Below are 13,833 nucleotides of genomic sequence, written 5' to 3'. Positions count from 1 at the left end.
TGTCATTCATAGTCTCAGTTTCCTTTGTGCTTCTTCTCGCCCACCTCCATTTCACAGAGCTCTTCTGTCTGCATGGTGTACGTTCTACAATGCTGTAAACCTGTCTCCTCATTTGCATTTGTGAGAACTCTGTACAGTCCTCGGGTCTCTCTCTCCACTCATTCTGATGATCTGATACTTACTGTCTAGCAAATTATCCAGGACATGCTCAAGGAGATGTTCCTGAATTCTTGCATGCTGACAACAGGGTCTGCAGCCCTTATTCGCGAAAGTCATTTTTTCAGGTTAATACAACATCTTTAGCTCACATAGAGTTTCTTGAGTGGAATAGATTATATCTCATTTCTTTCTGGAATAAAGGATTACTACCTAAAACTTTGATGACATAATTCATTTCTTTCCCTTTTAAGTGAGTTAGTCCTTTGGCCTACATGCTTAAAGGAATTTTCTTTTTCTTCCAAGTCCAGTAATTTCTCTAAGATATGTATCAGTATTGGTTGTTCTGGGTAACTTTTTCTGAATACATCATGTTCCTTTTCAGTTTGTAAGCTCATTTTCATTTTCAGAAAATTTCCATAAATTCTGATGTACTTATTAAAATACTAAGCATTCAATTTAGTTTTAATTTACTGTTTTGGTTTTTTTCAGGTATTTTTATTGTGTGTATTTAGATACTCAATGCCTTTCTTCATTTTTTTAAAGTACCCTCTTTTATACCTTCTATTTTCCTTGAAGCATAGTGTGTTGTTTATTCACTCCTGGGTTCTTTCTAGTTTATTGTTTTAAAAATTGTTTTATTTCTAATTTCTTTCTGAGGTTCAAATCACTTGTGTTTTTCTAACTGTGGTCTACATTCTTCATATTTTCTTATCATTTGTTAAATTCATTCAGCACAATTTGAAATAGAAGAAAGGGGAGGGTTGCGGGTGGGAAGGACGTTATGGGGGGGAAGCCATTGTAATCCATAAGCTGTACTTTGGAAATTTATATTCATTAAATAAAAGTTAAAAATTAAAAAAAAGAAAGAAATAGAAGAAATACATTTTACCCCTCTGGGCATGTTTTAGAAAACTTGCATTACAGGAATATTATTTTATAACTTATTTTTTTCGTGTTATAATTTTGTGCGACATTGAATTGTGATAGATTTTGCTTGTTTCTTTTTAACCTGAAATTAGTATTCTTGAATTTTTTAGGTGTAGAGGATTCTCTAGGGTATGGGACTTCTTGTTTGTTGCTATCACATATAAACAAACAAAAAACTGGTTCTAGATATTTTGAGATTGCCTCCAGCGCTCCATCCCTGCAACTTTCTAATGGACTTTGCTTTTCCCTTTGCTCCTATGATCTCCTGTTCTCTCAGTTTGGAACAAACTCTCAGCAGATTCTCTTTACTGCAAGTATTTTTCCGGAAGGGAGCTCTGGTTCCTTTCAAGAGCTAATAGATTGTGCCCTCCTTTTCAGATTTGCCACAGAATTTCTGTGCTTCCCTGTGAATTGGAGTGTGTGAATGGCTTTCTGGTTTCAGGTGCTCTTCTCCAATTGGCTTCCAGGAGTGCTTGTGGTCATTTTTAGGGGTCTGATCTTAGGTCAGTGACACTTTCCTTATCTCCCTCCTGTATAGATGCTAATTACATATAGGTCATCTGTTAGTTTGCTTCCAGTAGTTCCTACTGAAGTCTTCCAGGACATACTTTTTCATTGTAGATGTTTTTCAAGGTTTGGATATTACTATCTTACTTGATCTATTATGCAAAATAAGCTAAATTTAAAAAAAGTGAGGAAGAAGGAGAGGTGGTATTGTGGAAAGAGAGACAGGATGCTCCCATCCCAATTTCCTCTCCAAATGGCCCCAGCAGCTGGACTAGGCTGGAGCCAAGCTGGGCGAGGTGAACACTATCCAGGTCTCACATATGGTGTCAGGAACTCAGTTATGGAAGCCTTTGCTGTTCTTTTGCAGGAAGCTAGATTCAGGAGTTGGAGCTTTGAAAGAAACCAAGTACTCTGATATGGACAGGTGCATCTTAACTAGTAGGCTAACAATAATTCCCAGAAAAGCACTGACTTTTTTCTTGTATATAATTTAAGTAAAGCAGAAAACTATGAAGTCAAACATGACAGATTCCCTTTTTGTGTTTTCCCTGGGAGAACGGTATTCTTCCTCAGAAATGACTTACTTTAAAATTTGATACGCATTTGGAGCTTTCTCTATGCATTTGAATACACACATAGTGTATTCCTCCTATATTCCAAGTATTGATATAGTGTTGGGACACAGCAATAAACAAAACAGAAATTTTTACCCTTAAGATGTCTATACAATGTGAAATTCAGATAATAATAAACAAGTAAAAACATAGGATTTGTGAAAGTAATGGATACTATAAAAGGCAATAAAATAGGAAATGGGGAGGGGGGATGTATGTTGGTAATAGTGTTATGCTTAAGTTCAGTGGTCAGTGCTAATAGTAATGAAAAGATAAGTTGAATGATTTGACAAAGACTTTAATTTGCCAAGAAATGAGGTTACAAGAATTTCTGATGGAACAAGTTGTAGGCAGAAACAACAACCAGTCCAGAACCCCAGAGATAGACGAACGTCTAGTGTTCTATGGACAGCAAAGAACAGCAGTGCCCCTGGCACAGTGAGAAGAGAAGGAAAGGAATGAGAAGCTAAAAGGAGGCATGGTTTGGGATGGACTTTGATGTTGCATAAGATGGGAGTTGGAGAAAAATCACAATCATATGCCATGTTGTAATGTGGTTTCCTAACGCAGTAATATATTTTATGAGAAATCTGAGTAGCTGGTATATAGTAATTAACCAGCAATATCTGTTGAATGAATTAATATTTCTAATTCACAATATAGAATTGAATGATATTTTAAGATAGCCAAATACTATTTCAAAGTGCAGAAACATCGTGGTTTAATCACTTTGTAAATTGCAAACACATTTAGTTGCAAACAATAAGGATATTGTTCAACTCTGTCTAGTATGTAGGGTGTATATATGCAAAAATCTGTTCTTTTTGTTGCACTTGTCTCTCTGAGTCAATGTTATGGTACCTTAAACACCTAGAATTTTAGAGTATGTCTTAAAATTCACAAGGTTAAATTATTTCCCTTTGTTCATCTTCAAGTGGTTCCTCACTATTCTGGGCCCTTTGGTCTCGCACATATATTTTAGAATTAGTTTATCAAGTTCACTGATACACAATATAAACATGTAAGGATTTTCACTGGTACTGCATTGAAGCTATAAATCTATTTGGGAGCATTAACTTCTCTGCAATACTGTGGCTTCCAGTCCATAAACATAGTCTATTGCTCTATTTAGGTAGGTCTTATTTATGTCTTTGCATATGATTTTAGAATTTTCTATATGGAGGTGTTTATTTTTCTTTAGCTGAGTGGGTGAGGGGAGGGCCACGGGAGGGAGGGAGATTGAGGGGGGAAGCCACAACAATACAAAAGTTGCATTTTATATTCTACTTAAAACTATTGGTTGAACTCTGTAATTAATACACAATTACTCTTAGGTGTTTAATTAATGCTATAGTACTCAAATAGTATTTTACACTTTGTGTTTCTGTGTGGGAGCAAAATGTGGAAATCTTTACTTAATATACGCTAAATTGATCTTCTGTATTTAAAGATAATTGAAAATTAATCTTGATGTGAAGAGAAGGGGAGAGGGAATGGGAGAGGAGAGCGTTGTGGGTGGGAGGGAAGTTAAGGGGGGGGGAGGAAGCTATTGTAATCCATAAGCTGTACTTTGGAAATTTATGCTCATTAAATAAAAAAAATACTTGAATAAATTTTAGTAATTCTAACACTATATTCATATGGTCTTTTGAAGTGTTCCTGTACATAGTTATATAAGCTGAAAATGACATTTTTGTCACCTTTTGCCCTTCTAAGACCTGAAATCCAATGCTAATTGAAAGTAGAGATAATAAGCATTTTTAGTTTGTTCCTGATTTCAAAGAAAAAGCTTCCAGTGTTATACTACTAATTATAGTGTTTTCCATTTTTTAAAGATTTTATTTATTTGAGAGGTAGAATTACAGAGAGAGGGAGAGACAGAGAAAGGTCTTCCATCCACTGAAAATTCCCCAAAGGGCCACAACGGCCAGAGCTGGGCTGATCCAAAGCCCGGAGCTAGGAGCTTCTTCAAGGTTTCCCATGTGGATGCAGAGCCCCAAGCTCTTGGGCCATCTTCCACTGCTTTCCCAGGCCATTAGCAGAGAGCTGATTGGGAAGAGAAGCTGGGACATGAACTGGTGCACATAGGGGATGCTAATACCACAGGCAGAGGCTTAGCGTACTGTCCCACAGCACCAGCCCCTTCCACAGGTCTTTATGTCATTAATGACATTACTTTCTAGTTGGAAGATTTTTTTATACATGCATGCATGATTCTAAATTTTAGTACCTGCATCTTTTGTGTCTATTAAGGTAAACATATTTTTTATTTTTAAACTACTGAGTTTTAAATATTTATCTTGTAACTGCTTACTTACTAAAACCTTGTTCTTTCATTTTTGTGTATAAGTTAATTTCCCCAGAATTTTTAAATTACTGTCTTATTCAGTTGTGGGAAATAACAATAAGATAAGGCAGAAACATAGAGCTTTACAACCAGTATAGAAGGTATTATCTTTTTCATGACAGTAATGGAAATGATTGCAATTTTTTAAAGAATATGAGATTTAAGTTTCTTTCTACTCTGAGCTTACTAAAGTTTTCTAAGAGAAATGGAGGCTGAATATAATCAAGCATGTCTTTTCAAAGTTGTCATCTATCGAAGCTATCAATGCCTTTTTTACAGATAATGTGCCATGTCCTTGGTGTTAGCAATGTAGTTCAGTAATTTTTAATAACACCCTCCCAATTTAAGTATTCAAGCTCATTTATCATGATCTGGCTTGACTTTTTGAACGAATTCCAAATTTTTCCATCAATGTAGGCCAGAATTTGCTAAGTAAATTAACATACTACTCTCATCCCATTACTCATTTGCACTACGTTCATTATGTCTCTTGATGTTCTTTGAATTTATGAATGTATGGGTGTAGAGCACAGTACGAAACAGTAAGCTCTTCCCTTCAGCTCTTTGAATACATGAAGATAACAGTCATTGCAGGAATGTAACACTAATCGTAATTTACGGAGACCCTGCCATTCATCCATTAATTCATTGATCCACAAATATTTAATTTTATGTGTTGGGATTGAAATCATGGATTCATTAAGCGATGTCTGAGAGTCCCATACATCTTCTGTTTGGATGTAGTCACTCTCGGCAAATCCCAGCTATGTCCGAGCCTTGTTCTTAAACTGCCTTACTAGCTATGAGGCAAGAAGGCAGAAGATGCAAGATGAACCACTGTAAGTTTGTGGCTCAGGGGCAGCCTTTGCTCAGAACCCACCTCTTCTCTCTGTTAGATTTAACAGGTCAGGCACAATAGGGCTTAACTTGGGAGTGGGGCCCTGAGGGCAGCATGTCGCCAGTCTCTCTGAGGATCTGATTTACCAAGGTAGCAGTTTTCCGACTCATTTTTCTAATGGCTGCATTAGTAGGATTCTGCTCGGTGTACCTTATATGTCCGCTCCAAAGCAGCAGATTTTTGGAAATAGCCCAGCTTTTACGTTTCCTTAGGGAAGCAGCCAAGCAGTCTTGATAAACACGTCTAACGCTCGCTGCTAGCCACTCATCTGTGTGCTAGGACACAGAGGTGAAGGAGAGCAGTCCGACTGCTCTCTGGGGGTATATATCCTGTGGCAGGTTCTGCACTAAATGCCTTATGTTAATCTTTTCATCCTCAGAAAAATCCATAAAATTACCTCCCCAACAGACAAATATGCAAAAGAGGTTAAACATATACTTCAGGTGACATCAACTAGAGAAGTAGTAACTGAAGAATTCCACTGTTTATTTGATGCCAGAGACTTTGCTTTCACTGTGGATTATCTATAATGAACAGTGTTTCAATTTCATCTTCAAGAGAAAAATAAGCCAATGGATTCAGCGTGGGATTCCCAGACGGGGCAAAGGCCCTAAGACAATGATCTTTTTTTATGTAAAAATTACCCATGGGCGAAAACACAATCAGATATTTCTCATGGTAGGGGCACACAGCCAGGTCTACAGTCAACAAGAAATGTCTTATGTCATAGGTCGTGTCTTAAAATTGTGTCTAGGTCATATTCTACTTCTGATATCTGAGGGTACTGCAATAAGTTCATGGAAAACAAATGAAAAGATACATTTATTCTGTTTAAGAAATTTGAAATTCACACATTTAATGGGTTTTCCAAAAAGTTCGTGGAAAAAATATATAGTAAGCAAACACTTCATAGATTTCAAAATTAAATATTCTGCTTTTAAAATCACATGTATATGGACAGGTGACTATAAATAGCCAAAGCTTTGACTTACGTCAGAATAACCAGTGAGTAAGCATCAATAATGCTGCAGAGGACGAGGGAGCTGAGTGATGCCCCTTGATAGACATTTCTGCAAGAGCATGTTTCCGCTGGTACTTCAAATTGTTGATATCATTTGGCAGTTTGACAGCCCTGTTTGGTCAGTATCTTTAACAGTTTCAGAGGAATATTTCTCAAAAGGCTTTTTCTAGGAAGGAATTTGCATGAGTATGTGCATTTTACCAATGGCACTGCAATGTAATCATAAGGAAAATAGACAAAGTGTTCCAAGTGACTTGCATTCCCCATGGACAAATTTCTTCACCTAAATCTCAAAACTTGATTGCACATACCAAAACCATTGTAATGAAATACATTACTTTTCACAGTTTTTGGTGCTGAAATTACTGAGTATCCAGCTTTGTGGGTTACTCTGAATCATTCAGGGGTGACAATGAACTAATGCAGCTTTGTCACCCTTTATTCTGTGAAGAAAAATTATAGCTCAGTGTTGAATCTGTAAGCTCTGAAATATTTGACCAGTCCTTTCTCATTTTAAACTTCTAAAGTATGCTTTCAGATAATTTATTACAAATTTACAATGAGCCAACAAATATCCAAACACATTTTTCTTAGCAAAATTTCACCATTTCAAAATGAGTTCAGTGATACTCACTGTTCATTGTTCATGCACTCTGGAGGTATAATTTGTAAGAATCTTTTCCATGTACTTTTTAAAAATTCAAAATTACAGGAAAGTTTGGTTGCATGTATAGGTACCCATGTGAGTAAAAAATGTAAATGTTACAGTCTGTTTACGCAATACAGAAATAGACATGTCATGTTAAGCCATTGTTGATAGTATGATATCCCAACTTGAGATCCATGGCTGTGAGCCTGTAGATCTCCTTTTTCTTTTCTGTAAACTACTCTGAAGACACTACAGTTAAAGAGCATCAATATCTATTTGACATCATCAGGGAAACTAAGAGTTCCATATGCAAGATTTTTTTTATGATTCAGCATAATTATGTCATGAGAGGAGCATCCATTATGTAAGAAATTGATTTGGTTCTATTTTGAACTCATTAATTCTACCCATGATCTCAAAAAGTCATTTGTTTATGACCTCAGGAGACACAATTGTGTGTGTATGTGTGTGTGTGTGTATACATATATATAAATAATTTGTTGGTGGTATCAAATGAAGCAACTGTGAAAAATCTTTGAAAATTATTCAAACATTTTTGAGAAAGCATACTATCAAATAAGTAAACAAATGAATGTATATGAGCCCCAAAGCAAACTGTATGTAGAAGGATTGATTAAACAAAAAACAGTTCAATGATTTGATGTGGTAAACTCTCCTGACCTTCTACAAGCCCTATCCAGGGATTATATAAAGAGGCAGCATTAGTACCTGTTTAGAGTACAGCTTGGATTATTAAAATCAACCGGTTTAAAAGCCTTTGCTGTTTCCCAAGTTGATATTTCAGGTCTTCAAAATTCATGCTACAAGGTGGGCAAGCCTTATGTTTCAACCAAGTCCCTAAGTTTCATACAAATTCTAGACTTCACAGTCTTAGTGGGAGATGGGATGGTTGCGGGTAGGAGGGAGGTTATGGGGGAAAAAGCCGCTATAATCCAAAAGTTGTATTTTGGAAATTTAAATTTATTAAATAAAAGTTTTTTAAAAAATACATAAAAAGAAACAAAACCATGTTCTTTGATCAGCTTTAAAAAAATTATGAATAGGTCATCCTCATACCTTCTTGTGGAGACACCTTATAGAAATTGCCAAATCAGAGCTCACAGAATGAAGGAAATAGGGAGGGATTGATGAACTAGTCTTATCTATAAAGTGATAATGCCAGTGAAAAGATACTGCAAGTTTCCCTCTCCACCTCCAAATCTAACTTATTTTATTGATGTAAAATGAAATCAAATACAAAGAAAACTTTAACATAAAATTTAGAAAAATTAATAGTGGTAAATGATGCTTTAAAATATTTTAAATATGAAAAATATATTTTCAAATTGTTATTTTAGCTATTTGCTTAAGTCACTGAATGTAGCCCTTGTATGCAATGAATAGTTAGGAATACAGTGATGATAACTGATACAGAGCTGTTGATAGAAAATCGCTGTTGTAAAACAGCACCATCTGAACTATTTATCTTTTTAGATTGGTACTCTTGACATATGGTATTGTGATGCCTCAGGCTTAGTTTTTATTTTTTCAGATTGCTTTAACTATTCAGGGTCTCTCATGTTTCCATATGTATTTTAGCATCATTTTTTCTACATCTGAGAAAAATGTCATTGGTATTTTGATTGGGATCACATTGAATCTGTAAATTGCTTTTGGTAGTATGGAAATTTTGATGATTGCTCCAACCCATGAACATGGAAGATTTTTCCATTTTTTGTGTCGTCTTCTATTCCCTTCATGAATGTTTTGTATTTTCATTATAGAGTTGTTCGACATTTTTGGTTAAATTTATTCCAAGGTATTTGATTTTTATTTTGTAACTATTGTGAATGAGATTGATTTTATAAGTTCTTTCTTAGCCATGGCATTGTCTGTGTATACAAAGGCTATTGATTTTTGTGTAACGATTTTATATCCTGCCACTGTTTTGTAACCCATAAGAGTTTGAAGTCTCTTAGTAGAGTCTTTTGGATCCCCTATAGATGGAATCATATAATCTGCGAACAGGATTAGTGTGACTTCCTCCTTTTCAATTTGTATTACTTTGAATTTTTTTCTTGCCTAATGGCTATGCTGAAACTTCCAGGGTATATTGAACAGCAGTGGTGAGAGGGGGTACCCATGTCTGCTTCTGGATCTTAGTGGAATACTTCCAACTTTTCCCATATGCAAGAAGATGCAGGCTGCGGGTTTGTCATAAATTGCCTTGATGGTATTGAGGAATGTTCCTTCTATACCCAATGTGCTTAAGGTTTTCATCAGAAAAGGGTGCTATTTCTGCATCTATTGAGATAACCATATGGTTTTTGGTCTTCATTTTTAAGGTTTATTTATTTGAAAGGCAGAGTTATTGAGAGGCAGAGGCAGAGAGAGAGGTGTCTTCCATCTGCTGGTTCACTCCCCAGGTGGCTGCAATGGCGAGACCTGTGCTGATCTGTAGCCAGGAGATTATTCCAGATCTCTCACACAGATGCAAGGGCCCAAGGACTTGGGCCATCTTCTACTGCTTTTCCAGGCCATAGCAGAGATGGATTGGAAGTGGAGAAACCGGGACTTGAACCAGCACCCGTATGACATGCTGGCACTGCAGGCGGTGGCATTACTTGCTATGCCCCAGTGCCAGCAGCTCATTTTGATTTGCATTGATTTGCTTACATTGATTTGTATTTACAGGAACCATCCCTGCACACCAGGGATAAAACTCACTCGGTCAGGATGAGATATCTTTGTGATGTGTCATTTGATTCAATTAGATAGTATTTTGTAGAGAATTTTTACATCTGTGTTTATCAGAGCTATTAGTCTGTAGTTCTCTTTTCCTGTTCTATCTTTTAGGAATTAAGTTGATGCTGGCTTCATATAAGGAGTTTGGGAGGATTCCTTCCCTTTCAGTTATTTTGAATAGCTTTAGAAGAATTGAAATTAGTTCTTCTTTTAATGTCTGGTAGAATTAAGCAGTGAATCCACCTGGGAAAATCCTCATTGATTCAATATTCATCTTGGTTATTGGTCTGATTAGGTTTTCTGTCTTCATGACTCAATTTTGGTAGACCATATATGTCCAGAATCTGTTCATTTCTTCCAGGTTTCCCAATTTGTTTTCAAACAGATCTTCATAGTAATTCCTAATGATTCCTTGTATTTGTATGGTATCTGTTACACTTCCTTTTCCATCTCTGATTCTACTGATTTTGGCCTCCTTTTTTTTGGTTAGTGGGGCCAATGATGTATCAATTTTGCTTACTGTATCAAAAAGCAAGCTTTTCACTTATCTTTTTTTGTATCATTTTTTGTTTCAATTTTATTTCTTCAATAATTATTTCTTTCCTCCTAATTTTAGAGTTTTTTTTGTTTTTCTAGGTCCGTGAGATGCATTGATAGCTATTTGATACTTTTTAAAAATCTAGATGTATGCACCAATTGCTATAAACTGCCCTCTTAATACTGCTTTTGCCGTATCCCATAGTTTCGATATGTTGTACTGTCAGCTTAAATCATTTCCATTTTTATTTATTTTTTTAAATTTTATTTGACAGAGTTGGACAGTGAGAGAGAGACAGAGAGAAAGGTCTTCCTTCCATTGGTTCACTCCCCAAATGACTGCTATGGCCAGAGCTATGCCGATCCGAAGCCAGGAGCCAGGTGCTTCCTCCTAGTCTCCCATGGGTGTGCAGGGCCCAAGCACCTGGGCCATCCTCCACTGCCTTCCTGGGCCACAGCAGAGAGCTGGACTGGAAGAGGAGCAACTGGGACAGAACCCGGCACCCATAAGGGGTGCCAGTGCTGCAGGCGGAGGATTAACCAAATGAGTCAGGGTGCCGGCCCCATTTCCAGAAATTTTGATTTCTCTTTTGATTTCTCCTATGACATTCTGTTCATTCAGGAGTATATTATTCAGTCTTCATTTGTTTGTGTACGTTCTTGTGATTCTTGAGTTGCTGATTTTCAGCTTCATTCCACTGTGGTCAGAGAAGATGCACGGTATGACTCTGACGTTTTTGAATTTGCAGACACTTGCTTTATGGCCTAGCATATGGTCAATCTTAGATAAAGTTCCTTGCACTGATGAAAAGAATCTATATTCCACAACTGTAGGATGACAAGTTCTGTAGATATCAGTTGGGTCCATTTTTGTCCATACTGTCACTTAGTGCTTTTTCTTCATTGATTTTTCTGTCTAGTTGACCTGTCCACTGATGAAAATGGGGAGTTGAAGTCCCCTGTTACTATTGCATTGGAGGCTGTTTCTCACTTGAGATTCAATAGCATTTCTTTTAAATAGCCAATACTCTGTAATTGGGTGCATTTACATTTTTTATAGTCACATCTTCCTTTTAAATTTATCCCTTAATCATTACACTTAGTGCCCTTATTAATCTTTTTAACAGTTTTTGTGTTAAAGTCTACTTTGTCTGATATTATGATGCCTACACCTGTTCTTTTTTGCTTTTTGTTGTCATGGAGTATCTTTTTCCATCCATTCTCTCTGTTTGCATGTATCTTTGTTGGTGTGGTGTATTTCTTGTAGGCAGAAAATAGATGGGTCTTGATTTTTAATCCATTCAGTTAGTCTGTGTCTTCTAATGGGAGAGATGAGGCCATTTACATTCAATGTTACTATTGATAATTAATGACTTGGCCCTGCTATTTTCAATAAATATTTTTCTACATTGGATTTCCTTTGTACTTTTACTGGGAGATTTTCTGCCTTCTCATTCTTTCATAATGATGAATATATTTCTGTGTTTTTGTTTGTAGCACATCCTTAATCATCTTTTGTAAGACTGTATGAGTGGTGACTAATTGTTTCAATTCATGTTTGTTATGGAAGGTCTTTATTTCACCTTCATTCATAAATGAGAGCTTTTCAGGGTATGGTATTCTGGGTTGACAGTTTTTTTTTTTTCCTTAGACTCTGTATCTCCATTCTCTCCTATCCTGTAGGGTTTCTGATAAGTCAGCTGTGAGTCTAATGGAGATCCTTTGAAAGCAATCTGGCATTTCCTTCCTGCATGTCTTAGATTCTGGTCAGGTCTATTATGAATTCTATGTGCTTTCTGTAGTCGATGTCCCTTTCTCCAAATTTGGGAAGTTTTCTGTAATTATTTCACTAAATAGGCCTTCTAATCCATTCTTTTTCCATGCCTTCAAGAACTATGTTGGTTTGTTTGATAGTTACCCATAAATCTCCAACACTGTTTTTAATGTTTCTAATTTTTTTGTGTGGACTGAAAATTTCTCAACATTTGTCTTTTAGCTCAGATATTCTTCCTGCCACCTCACTAACTCTGTTTTTAAGGATTTCCACATTTTTCATTTGATCTGTTGAATTCTTCATTTCTAATATTTGATTTCTCTTTAAAATCCCAATTGCATGAGAAAAAATCTTCATGTCATGTATGGTTTTGCTTCTAATTACTTCTGAATAATCTTATGTTCAATCATTTGAATTCTGTTTCAGGCATTTTGTCAATCTCTTTATTTTCACATTCTAATACTGAAGTGTTGTGTTCCTTTTTTTTGGAGGGGGGATCATATAGTCTTCCTTAATCTTGTTTCTTGAATTTATGCATTTATTTTTAGGAATTTGTGGAGATACTTGTTGGATTTTTTTCCTTCGATGGTTTTTATCTTTGAACTATGCCTCTGTGGCTTAAGAGAATGTCTGCTCTTTCTTTGAATATCCAAAGGTGTGTGCTGGGTGTGACCAGAGAGCTCTGGTTAGTGCTCCAATGTGTAGCAAGTATCCAGTGTGAAACCCAAGTTGGGTTGGCAGATCTACTCTTCTTAACAGAAGGGGTAATATGGTCACCTCTATTTGTGTAATCACACCCTCCCCTCTTGTCCAAGGTGATCAATGTCTGGGTGTTAGTCCTCAGTAGGTGCAACACTCATCCATGCTTCCACCTGAAATGCACAAAGGATCTGTGCAGTCCTCAGTGTGAGCATGGATGCTGCTGCAATCACCCATCCCAGGCAATCAGGGAGCTCTGAGTATGTGGAGCCATGTATACTCTGCACCCTCTGATGTAGTCACAGAATTCCCACAGCCTCCGCACTCAGGGCTCCCACAGCCATGGGGTGCAGAGGATCCACTTAGTCATGCTAGCCTATCCCATCCACAGAGAGGCTGAAATGTTCCCAAAGCCAGCTGCCTGGGAGTGTTCTGTCTAGGAAGTTTAAGCCCTGGAGCCTGGGATCGGTTGAGAGCCTGGGGACACCTCACAGTTGTATGTGGGTGTCCAGCTTCTTGTTAATCCTCCCCACCAGATTCAAAGTCAGTGGGGAGCATGGACTTTGCCCTCTGGTAAAAGTCCTTGGATCACACACATGCACAGCATCTGCTGGCTGCAGTCCTACTCATTTCACAATTGTGCAGGGGATGTACAAGAGTCTCTGCAGCCAGTACTAACGTTGGAATAGATCCTTCTCCCTGCCCTTTTCTGGGTTTGTGCAAAGGAATTTCTGGGTTTGCCTCTGCTGACAAAGATGGTTTCTGTCCTCACCAGTTGAACCAGAGCTACTGCAGTTGCCCCTGCTGACAAGATGGCAGCTGTCCTGCCAGTTGCTACATGTGTGCACAGACCTGAATTAGCTGCTACCTACTTCTGTCCAAAATGGCACCCATCCTCTTCTCAGCCTGTTGGTAGGTGCCATTATAGGGAGGATGGGGAAGAGAGAGATGCACCC

General features: G+C 37.2%; 1 protein-coding gene across 3 annotated transcripts in view; it reads right to left on the bottom strand.

The window, feature by feature from the left end:
- PIK3C2G (phosphatidylinositol-4-phosphate 3-kinase catalytic subunit type 2 gamma) overlaps positions 1 to 13,833 on the bottom strand; it is a 403,205-nt gene that overhangs the window by 72,941 nt on the left and 316,431 nt on the right. The gene's annotated exons all lie outside the window — the stretch shown is intronic.

Source organism: Oryctolagus cuniculus, chromosome 9, assembly GCF_051225735.1.
Source record: "Oryctolagus cuniculus isolate XC-2025 breed Fujian yellow rabbit chromosome 9, ASM5122573v1, whole genome shotgun sequence".
Lineage (NCBI taxonomy): Eukaryota > Metazoa > Chordata > Mammalia > Lagomorpha > Leporidae > Oryctolagus > Oryctolagus cuniculus.
This window is presented reverse-complemented; position numbering and strand designations above follow the sequence as displayed.